The following is an 11,380-nucleotide window of genomic DNA, read 5'->3' as shown; positions in this document are numbered from 1 at the left end:
AAGAAAATATTGTTGAAATTATCAAAAGATATTTCAATTCATGCCACATTGAAGAAGAATGAAGTTTCATGTTTTGAATTTTGGGTGGATTACAATTTAGAGTAATTTAGAGTTATTGTATTTCATTAATGTATTTTAAGACTTTTAATTTACTTTAGGTTACAATTATATAATGGTTAATTAAGGCCATTAAGTATGAATGTTACAACTCTTTGAATGCCTTTAGTAGTTTCATTTTGAGTCTATATAAAGCCATGTATGTTGTATTTGTAAATAGACTTGGAAAATATATAGTAAAAGAAACATTTGTGCTTTCTTTAGCCAATGGCTAAGTTTCTTTGCAATTCTACGTAGTTTAGATTGCATGTAGAATCATTCAAGCTCGACATGATCAATCTTGCTTGTGGAGTGATTCGAATCTCAAACAAGTGTTTGAGATATTTGATCAACAAGAATCATTCAAGCTAGACATGATCGATTTTGCTTGTGGAGTGATTCGAATCTCAAACAATGTTCTTGCCTTGAGATATTCGATCAACAAGGTAATCCAAATCTTACTCCCCTTGTAGTGGTTCCTTACCTTATCACTATCTTTCTTTCATCGGTAGGGCGATCAGTCTTTTCTTTCTGTGTGTAATCGGAGTGTAGCACCTCTCTTTATGGACCTCCACAGATGTAACAAAAAGTAGAATTTTGTCTGTGTATAAGCTTGTGACTTGATCTGCTAGTGCTGGTTCGATTCCTACTGAAATATGAAATGATCTATAGGGATTTTATGTTTCTCATCCATTCTTTGAGTGAGTCCGATAATCAGTTGGCTTGCTTCACCGGTCTGGCTCATCGGCTGATTAATGACTAAATCAGAGTCGAAGAGGTTCTGACTTTTCAGTGGAAGTTGAGCTTGATAAGGCATCTCTAATCCTCAGCCCAACGATCCAAGCTTTTATTTTAGCAAGAACCCTTGAATCAAAGTAATTAACACCTTCTTATGCGAAATTTGGATCAACCAAGAGATAAGGATAGAATTAGATTACCTCTTTAGATCTTCGATTACCTCTTACGATCGAAGATCTAGAAGCAAGATTTGGAACCTTGTTCTAAATTGAGTCACTCCACAATCTAACTTGATCAAGGCTTGATTGAATGACTCGGGTGCAATTCTACCACAAGAATTGCTTGAAACTTAGAAATGGCAAATATGATGCTCGGATTTCTAAGGGAAACGTCTCAATTTGAGATCTGAATTACGTTTATCAACGAATCTGATTTTTACATAACATATTGTCGGTATTTATAGTCTTCCGACAAAAGACGTTTGTGGCCAGGATTCAATCCTGATCCCCTTTAATCTCCACAAATGATGAAGTCAATTTTGACCAATTGACCATTGCAAAATGAAAACAAAACAAAAAACAATAAAATCTTTCAATAAATGTTGATATGTTTAAGTGGCTAAAAAAATAAACTTAAAATCTATCAGGCTTCACTCGTGTAGGTTCAAACCCTGTTGTTGACACTTTTTAATGTTTGTTGAATCTTTTTCGCCTTGGATCGTGTAATAGGTTCAGTTGGACCATTTGAAACACCGTGATTCTTATCAGAGCTCGTCGTGCTCTCCGTGACGTGAGTGTTCGTTGACCCTGCCCCTGATTTTCTTATTTCTATTTGTGACGTCGAGTGCACAGATGCAGCTGATCTTAGCAAATCAAAATAGCTCCTCTCCCTATCGGTCTCATAATTCCACAATTATGGCACAGGGGCTTCTCCATTGCTAGGTATCGGGCCATTGGGGGTGGAGCTGGTGGCCTACTCTGATATCAAGGTCTCTGGGGCGGTGGTTGGAATTCTGTGGTTTCGACATCACAGGGCGTTTCCTCCCTGTGTCCTTAGAGCCTCTTCATAGGTTTTTGGGTTAAAGGCCTCTAACATGCGGCGGGTCTTCGGGTTCAATCCCAACACAAATTTTTCTGCCTGTTTCTCTTCGGTGTCAGCTAATGATGGTGCAAACCTTCTCAATCTCATGAAGTCCTGATCATACTGATCCACCGTGCGATCACCTTGGTTTAAGTGGTTAAACTCTTGTTGTTTCTTTATAGGGATTTCCTTTCGATAATAATATTTTAGAAAGGCTTCCATAAAGGTTTCCCACGTTGTAATTCCTCCGCCCGAGTTGATGCTCTGTTTATTATCCGACCACCACACTTCTGCATCTTTTTCTAACACATATGTCACACACGCCACCTTATGTTCATCAGGGAATCTCATTGATTCAAAGGTCGTTTCCATGTTTGCGATCCACATCTGAGCCACTGCGGGATGTTCCTTTGAACTGACAAAAGGACAGGGGTTATACTGTCTGAAATCCTTTAGCCAACTCGCACCCCTATCCGGATGCGGGTTGTTGACCAGTTGTATGGCTACTGCCTCCACCGGTTGCGGGGCCGTTGTGTTGGCTGGTTACGTTGCCATTGCCGTGACTTGTTGCGTAGCCAACAACGTGGCCTGTTGTGTGTCTAGCATAGTTTGCATAGTTTTTTTGGAGGGATTCCAACATTAACCTTGTGCGGGGTCTAACCCGGCCTGTGGTGCAGCTTGAGGGGGCGGTGCGTATTCAGGAGGGGGTACAGCTTGTGGGGGAGGTGCATATTCAGGTGGTACGATTTGTGAGGGAGGTGCATATTCAGGAGGTGGTACGGTTTGTGGGGGAGGTGCGTATTCAGGAGGTGGTACAAACGCATATGGTCCGGTAGTCGATCCCTCTTGGGAAGAGCTTCTATCGGCTTTTCCCCTTCCCCCTCTCCTAATGGGAGGTTGTCCTCACCCTCTCCTACCTCTTCTACGTCCTCTGTGCGGCATGGTTCTAGAAGCCAAGAAAAGGGTTCTAGCTAAGTTTATGACTGACTTATAACTACATCCTATCTTATAATTCATATAGAAGAAAACATAAATATCATAACGTAAAACGTAAAGACATGCATTACATCAGTTCACATCACAACACATTTTCATACAGTATCATGTCATGCATCATTTAAAGCCAACCATATTAAATATATCACAAAGATCATACATCCTTCATCCTACTTAAGGCATACCTGGCAACGACGGGGCACCGGTAATTGGACTGTGGAACATGCCAAGCCTACTCTGTAGGCTAGTCTACAAGATCTATAACTTGGCTCTGATACCAACTGTAACGGCCCTATAATTTTTTTACCTATTTAATCTAAGGTCATTACTATACCTTGGAATGCGGAATATACATTAAATGGGCCCTTTTCATAAATGCGACTTACACTCGCCTTTTATTACCTCGTGAAAGAGAAAATGATTACAAGGGAAAAAGGAACGAAAATTGAAATGAATGTTTTAATTCTACCCTATGGTTTATTATGCAAATACAACTCAACCTATACTAACCTATACTAGTGATGCAAACCGAATCAACTTAGACTATGAAATGGAAAAAAAACAACTACCCTATGCATGTGCCACGGTCGCGAGGTGTACGATGTCGCCGTCGTTGTCACATGGGTGCCTTGCCTTTATCTGCAAAAGTAAAGTAGCACAAGGCTTGAGTATTTCTAGAATACTCAGTAAGTGACCCCCTATCGGGGTTATGCAACAATTACATGCAATGAAATGATGGGACCTATTGTTTCGTTTCGTTTTTCCTATGGTGCAATCCTAACGGGTAATCATGGACGTGTATCATATACTCTACACACAGCCCAAACATGCGAGTATGGGCTCACCAGCTAGTTCGCACACTGCTGGGCAACTGTCCTTATCTGGTGGGCATACTCTGGGAGCCCCTTATGCTGGGACCCGTTAAAACTAGAACTGTCACGGCAGCGCTATGCAATGCATAACGATCGTTGTTCTGCCATTGGATGTACACGTTCGCACCCTCGTGATGGGATGGGGGTATCCCCCCAGATGCATGAACACACATAATGCATGAGGTCCCCCTATTTCTACATTTATCTTTAATAACCATAACCCCCCTGTCATGTTCCATGCTTCATGTTATTCTCATTTTCAATTCACATTTCATACACATTTCTATCGAGGTTATGATTCCAGACAGTTTACCGTGTTTCATGTCATACAATTCATGCGGTTCACATTCACATATTCCATACAAACATACCATAATCATATCGTCACATGCATAACATATCACATCAAACTAAGCAGCATACATTCACGTTCACATGATTTCATACTTAAGCACATTAAACTAGCATACAATTTAATGACACGTGCAAATCCACAGGCACGTGCCAACATACAGTAAATAACGCATAACCTACGACGGGTGAGCCACTTACTTGGTAGGCCTTAGCCGAAGTACTCCCTAGAATATAACGTAAGCTCCTAGCTCCTCGTGAACGTCCTACGCGTCCGTTGGTGGTTGGTTCCTAATGATTCATTCGTCGCTTTCGTTAGTATTTCACAAATATAATAGATTCCCAACTGGAATTTGTGAAATACGACCTTAAAATGTTCCATTTTACCTTAAACAGGGCCAAAACCCGGTCCGGGAGGGTCGGAATGGTGTCAAACGGGCTGAAAATAGGTTTCCTGAGCCGAATAAGCCGCCAGAGACTCAGGCCGTGCGTGGTGATGGGCCGATTCATGGGTGACGGGCTGTGCGCGGTGATGGGAAAGAAATGCAGGCGGGCTGGCTTATGCGGTTTGGGCCGCGGGAATCGTCAGGTTCTGGGCCGACCGAAGGGAATTGGGTTCGGTTCGAATTGCGGGGTCCGACCCTCGGGTCAGACTTCGTCCTCTTCGCCCGACTGCCTACGCGATTTTCTGGCGACCTTTCTCTCTCCTCGACAACGTCGTTTCGACGTCCTTTTTCCCTCTTTTTCCTTCGTTCCCGAGATTCTTCTTCACCCTAACCCCGTTTTTTGGTACAGATTTCATTTGTAAGAACCTCACACTCCCGAATCTAGAGAAGTTAGGAAGTCCGACATTCCGTCTTCCTTGTCGATGGTGTTAAGCATAAGGGATTCATCTAAAACCTACTCCTAATGTGTGTAAAGGGTTCTGGGATTACTTTTGAATGGAGGTTTTGACGTCGATTCGTATGGTTCGGCTTCGCAGGCATTCGGTCAGGTTTTCTGTTCCTTCTCATTTTTACCGTTTTCGTTACTTTACAGGTCATTTCAGGGTGGCTGAAGGTCGGGGACAAGATCTGTGGCATCCCAACCCTCGGCCGCCCTTTGTGGGTCGTGTGCGGGCTAAAACTCCGACGTTCGTCGGAGTTTTCAGCTCGCCTGACGACCCTCACCGTTTTTTTTTTCCGCTGAATTGTGATGTCCCACATTGGTTGGGGAGGAGAAAAAATCACCATATATAAGGGTGTGGAAACCTTCCCCTAGAAAACGCATTTTAAGCCTTGAGGGAAAGCTCGAAAGGGAAAGCCCAAAGAGGACAATATCTGCTAGCGGTGGATCTGGGCTGTTCAAATTGTATCAAAGCCAGACACCAGACGATGTGCCAGCCTTCTCGCTGTTCCCCGAAGGGGGGTAGACACGAGACACGAGGCAGTGTGCCAGTAAGAACGCTAGGCCCCAAAGGGGGGTGGATTTGGGGGCGGTCCCACATCGATTGGAGGAAGGAAAAGAGTGCCAACGAGTCCCACATCGATAAGGAACCACTACAAGGGGAGTAAGATTTGAATTACCTTGTTAATCGAATATCTCAAGGCAAGAACATTGTTTGAGATTCGAATCACTCCACAAGCAAGATCGATCATGTCTAGCTTGAATGATTCTTGTTGATCAAATATCTCAAGACAAGAACACTTGCTTGAGATTCGAATCACTCCACAAGCAAGATCAATCATGTCGAGCTTGAATGATTCTACATGCAACCTAAACTACATAGAATTGCAAAGAAACTTAGCCATTGGCTAAAGAAGAGCACAAATGCTTCTTTTACTATATCTTTTTAAGTCCCTTACAAAAACAAACATATATGGCTTTATATAGTCTCAAAATGAAACCACTAAAGGCATTCCAAGAGTTGTAACATTCATCCTTAATGCCCATAATTAGCCATTATGTAAATGTAACCTAAGGTAAATAAAATGTTCTAAACTACTCTAAATTATAACCCACCCAAAATTTATAACAACCAAACTTCTTTCTTCTTCAATGTGGCATGAATTGAACACCTTTGGATAATTTTGACAACCTTTTCTTCACATCTTCATTGAAGTATATTGTATGATTGATGCCTTTTGGTTCATATCATTCTCCACTTCTTCAAGAGGATCCGTCCTCGAATCTATTTGTGAAACTTTGCTGCAAAAAATAAGCTATGGAAATACAAAGGACCTCACAACACTCTCTCACGTGTATACACTCAAGGAATTTTAGGCCACCCTGTTTGCACTCATTTACACAAATGAATCTCTCATTCTCACCTCTCAAAATTTGAAATAGAGCAAAGATTGAATTTTGAATTCTAGGTCGATCAAAAATTAAAAAGATAAAAATAAATAAAAATCAAATTGAAAAGAAATGCAAAGGAAACATATATCCGATCTTGAGCCTGAAGCTCTGATACCAAATGATAAGATATGGAACCACTACAAGGGGAGTAAGATTCGGATTACCTTGTTGATCGAATATCTCAAGGCAAGAACATTGTTTGAGATTCGAATCACTCCACAAGCAAGATCGATCATGTCTAGCTTGAATGATTCTTGTTGATCAAATATCTCAAGACAAGAACACTTGCTTGAGATTCGAATCACTCCACAAGCAAGATCAATCATGTCGAGCTTGAATGATTCTACATGCAACCTAAACTACATAGAATTGCAAAGAAACTTAGCCATTGGCTAAAGAAGAGCACAAATGCTTCTTTTACTATATTTTTCAAGTCTCTTACAAATACAACATACATGGCTTTATATAGCCTCAAAATGAAACATTCATGCTTACTAGCCTTAATTAACCATTATGTAATTGTAACCTAAAGTAAATTAAAAGTTCTAAAAACTCTAAATATTAACCCACCAAAAATTTATAACAATCAAACTTCACTCTTCTTCAATGTGGCATGCATTGAAAAATATTAACCCACCAAAAATTTATAACAATCAAACTTCACTCTTCTTCAATGTGGCATGCATTGAAACATCTTTTGATAATTTTGACAACCTTTTCTTCACATCGTCATTGAAGTATATTGTATGACTGATGTTTGTTGATAAGATAAGGAACCACTACAAGGGGAGTAAGATTCGAATTACCTTGTTGATCGAATATCTCAAGGCAAGAACATTGTTTGAGATTCGAATCACTCCACAAGCAAGATCGATCATGTCTAGCTTGAATGATTCTTGTTGATCAAATATCTCAAGGAAAGAACACTTGCTTGAGATTCGAATCACTCCACAAGTAAGATCGATCATGTCGAGGTTGAATGATTCTACATGCAACCTAAACTACATAGAATTGCAAAGAAACTTAGCCATTGGCTAAAGAAGAGCACAAATGCTTCTTTTACTATATTTTCCAAGTCTGTTACAAATACAACATACATGGCTTTATATAGCCTCAAAATGAAACATTCATGCTTACTGGCCTAAATTAACCATTATGTAATTGTAACCTAAACTAAATTAAAAGTCCTAAAAACTCTAAATTGTAACCCACCCAAAATTTATAACAATCAAACTTCACTCTTCTTCAATGTGGCAAAAAACTCTAAATTGTAACCCACCCAAAATTTATAACAATCAAACTTCACTCTTCTTCAATGTGGCATGCATTGAAACATCGTAACCCACCCAAAATTTATAACAATCAAACTTCACTCTTCTTCAATGTGGCATGCATTGAAACATCTTTTCCCACCCAAAATTTATAACAATCAAACTTCACTCTTCTTCAATGTGGCATGCATTGAAACATCTTTTGATAATTAAAATTTATAACAATCAAACTTCACTCTTCTTCAATGTGGCATGCATTGAAACATCTTTTGATAATTTTGACAACCTTTTCTTCACATCGTCATTGAAGTATATTGTATGATTGATATTTGTTGATAAGATAAGGAACCACTACAAGGGGAGTAAGATTCGGATTACCTTGTTGATCAAATATTTCAAGGCAAGAACATTGTTTGAGATTCGAATCAATCCACAAGCAAGATCGATCATGTCTAGCTTGAATGATTCTTGTTGATCAAATATCTCAAGGCAAGAACACTTGCTTGAGATTCGAATCACTCCACAAGCAAGATCGATCATGTCGAGCTTGAAAATCCTACATGCAACCTAAACTACATAGAATTACAAAGAAACTTAGATTTGATCATGTCGAGCTTGGATAAGGCAAAGAACTGTTTATGGATTTACTACACTTCATTTGCTTTCTATTCCTACTAATTTCCTTCTAATATTTTTGTGAGTGAAGCATTTAGATTTGATCAAAACATTTCAAAAGCAAGTGACGGAAAGAAGGTGATTTATGGATAATGCCAAGAACTGTTTATGGATTTAGTACACTTCATTTGCTTCCTATTCCTACTAATTTTCTTCTAATATTTTTGTGAGTGAAGCATTTAGATTTGATCAAAACATTTCAAAAGGAGGTGATGAAAAGAAGGGGATGATTTTTTCTGATTCGAGGACGAATCCTTCTGAAGAGGGGGAAGATGATAAAAATCAAAACTTTTCAAAAGGAGGTGACGAAAAGAAGGTGATGATTTTTTCTGATTCGAGGACGAATCCTTCTTAAGAGGGGAAGATAATAAGAATCACGATGTTCCAAAATGGACTATTGCCAAGAAGAAAAATGTCATGAACCTACGCACGAAGAGATCAATTGATTTCAAGTCTGTCGCATTAACCACTCAAGCACATCAACATTTGTTAGAAGAACTATGTTTAATTTTATAAATTATGTAAAAGTCAAATGGTCAATTTGACTTATTCTTTGGGGAGATTAAAGAGGATCGAGAATAAATACCGTCCATAAACATATCGGGATTGAATCCCGGCCACAAACGTCTTTTGTCGAGAGACTATAAATACCCACAATATGTTATGTAAAAAAACAGATTCGTTGATGAATGTAATTCATATCTCAAATTGAGACGTTTCCCTTAGAAATCCGAGCATCATATTTGTCATTTCTAAGTTTCAAGCAATTCTTCTGGTAGAATTGCACCCGAGCCATTCAATCAAGCCTTGATCAAGTTAAATTGTGGAGTGACTCAATTTAGAACAAGGTTTCAAATCTTACTTCTAGATCTTCGATCGTAAGAGGTAATCTAATTCTAGCCTTATCTCTTGGTTGATCCAAATTTGGCATAAGGAGGTGTTAATTACTTTGATTCAAGGGTTCTTGCTAAAATAAAAGCTTGGATCGATGGGCTGAGGATTAGGTTGCCTTATTACTAGAGGCTCGAGCATACGTTGCTTGGCGTTGGAAAGTGAGTAACGCACAATCGCAAGTTCGCTGCCATCAAAAGTGCAATTGTGAACGGGGCATGCCTCACCAGCCGAAATGCGCCATGTGTCCAACACCGATTCTGTTGCGTTCCTCCGTACGCCGGCCGACGCTTGGCGGCGTTCTTCTCTTCCTCCTGCGTTTTTTCCAAATTTCGAGAAACGTGAGTTTTTAGCGTTCTCAATCCATTTTCTTTCGATTTTTAAATCTTCCAATTCATAATCCGAATCGCTTCACAAATATTGTAGAACTCATATTCTATTTCTCCCATATATGCTTCTTATATTGTTTTGGTAATCACACGTCTTATTATTCGAGTTCGAATTTGTAGAAAAATACGAGTTCTTACCGAAAATAGTGTTTTCTTGAAACATCGATTCGATCGGAAATCTCGACCACTTTCACTCCAAAACTTACGAAAATCACACTTTTGAGGGTAAAAGTACAAGAATCACTCAAAAACGTCACTAGCACACCAAAATTTCGATAAACATCTCGATCTAGACATTCGCGGACTAATCTTAAGTTCTTAGACGTTTTTGACGAAATAGGGAGGTGCGATTCGTGAAAGCACCTTGCCTTGGACTACTGAAGGTTTAGGTTGAGGATTCTCAGATCTTCGGTGTCGATTTTTTATCAGATTCTTCTCCTCCAACCTCAAAACCGTAATCTCCTTTCTCAAATCTTCGACATCGATTCCATCATTGTGCCTAAATTTTGGAAATCGTAAAAGGTCTCTTGAATTATAGTAAATTTAATTATATTATTTCACCACTTAAATAAAAATAATTAATAATTAATGTCTAATTTTACCTTAAAATTTGTTACCGAAAATTACTAAAAAGAAATCAAAGAATATTGACTAAAGTAGAATATAGTTGTGCATATATTAATAAATGCTTTCCAAATTTTATGAATAAAACAAACTTAACGTCACCTCAAAAGTGTTACGAGGAAAGTAATAATAGTTATAAAATAACGTATTGTTTTGAGGCCCAAAAAATCTCAACCAGCTTTGGTGCAATCAGTGGGCTTAAACGACACGGTCATATTGTCAATATCATACCCAACCAAAAAATTTGTCATCATACTGTTCCCGATGAGTGCGTCCTTGTCGTCAACACCCATCGCGGTGAAGCAAAAGGACCCATCCGGCATCTTATTGAAAGTCTGAACCGTACTCAATCGCAGATCCACGCCGCCGTCGAAGTGCAAAGTCATCACCAAATCCCCCAAATTATCTTTGTAGCAAAGAGTATCATCGTCAATGGGCTTCGACGGGATATGCCGCCGAACTTCAGCAGCCAATCGTCCGTACAATTCTTTGGGGAGGAGAGTCGGCGGCGTGCCGGTATCGAGAACCGCATTCCCCTTGGCCGGAGGTCCCGACGTACTGTACGGAACGAGGGTTTTTCTGACGGAGATTCCCGTGAGGGTGAGAGAGTAAGATGTCTGGTCGGATGTTCGAACGAGTTGGGCTGTGATGACTCCGGGTCCTTTAACTTCAGAACCCGACCCGATAGAGAGGCTACTTTAGATTCTCGGGTCGGTGTTGTATGGCATCAGACAAAGGGAGAACTTTCTACCGCCGACCAATGGACCTATCTGTGAATATGAAGTTACATTAGAACTTTATAGTTATTTAAATAAGATGCTAATAATGTTTTTAAAAATATTACTAATAATTGAAATTGATAATATATATATACCTGAGAAACGAAGGAAATCGCTCCTCTTCCAAATCCGATCAATCCCATTTCATTGGCATTAAACGTTCCACTATTATTATGTCCGCAACCAAACACGACCCCAGGAAACGGCGTCGTCGCTCCAGACCTCGAAGTTACAACCATTTTTTCACTCGCCAATTCTCCCTGCGTAGATCCGCTTCCATA

General features: G+C 39.7%; 1 long non-coding RNA gene and 1 pseudogene across 1 annotated transcript; both read right to left on the bottom strand.

The window, feature by feature from the left end:
• Positions 1-3,491: 3,491 nt before the first annotated feature.
• On the bottom strand, positions 3,492-4,606 carry LOC111472631. The gene is made up of 3 exons (XR_002715465.1): positions 4,521-4,606; positions 4,335-4,424; positions 3,492-3,549 (listed from the first exon to the last, which is right to left on the bottom strand). It is a non-coding gene; the product is annotated as an uncharacterized LOC111472631 (long non-coding RNA).
• A 5,884-nt stretch (positions 4,607-10,490) lies between these two features.
• On the bottom strand, positions 10,491-11,380 carry LOC111472620 (annotated as a pseudogene).

Source organism: Cucurbita maxima, unplaced genomic scaffold, assembly GCF_002738345.1.
Source record: "Cucurbita maxima cultivar Rimu unplaced genomic scaffold, Cmax_1.0 Cma_Scf00080, whole genome shotgun sequence".
Taxonomy (NCBI): domain Eukaryota; kingdom Viridiplantae; phylum Streptophyta; class Magnoliopsida; order Cucurbitales; family Cucurbitaceae; genus Cucurbita; species Cucurbita maxima.
Note: the sequence above shows the minus strand (reverse complement) of the source record. Positions and strands in the feature narration are given on the sequence as shown.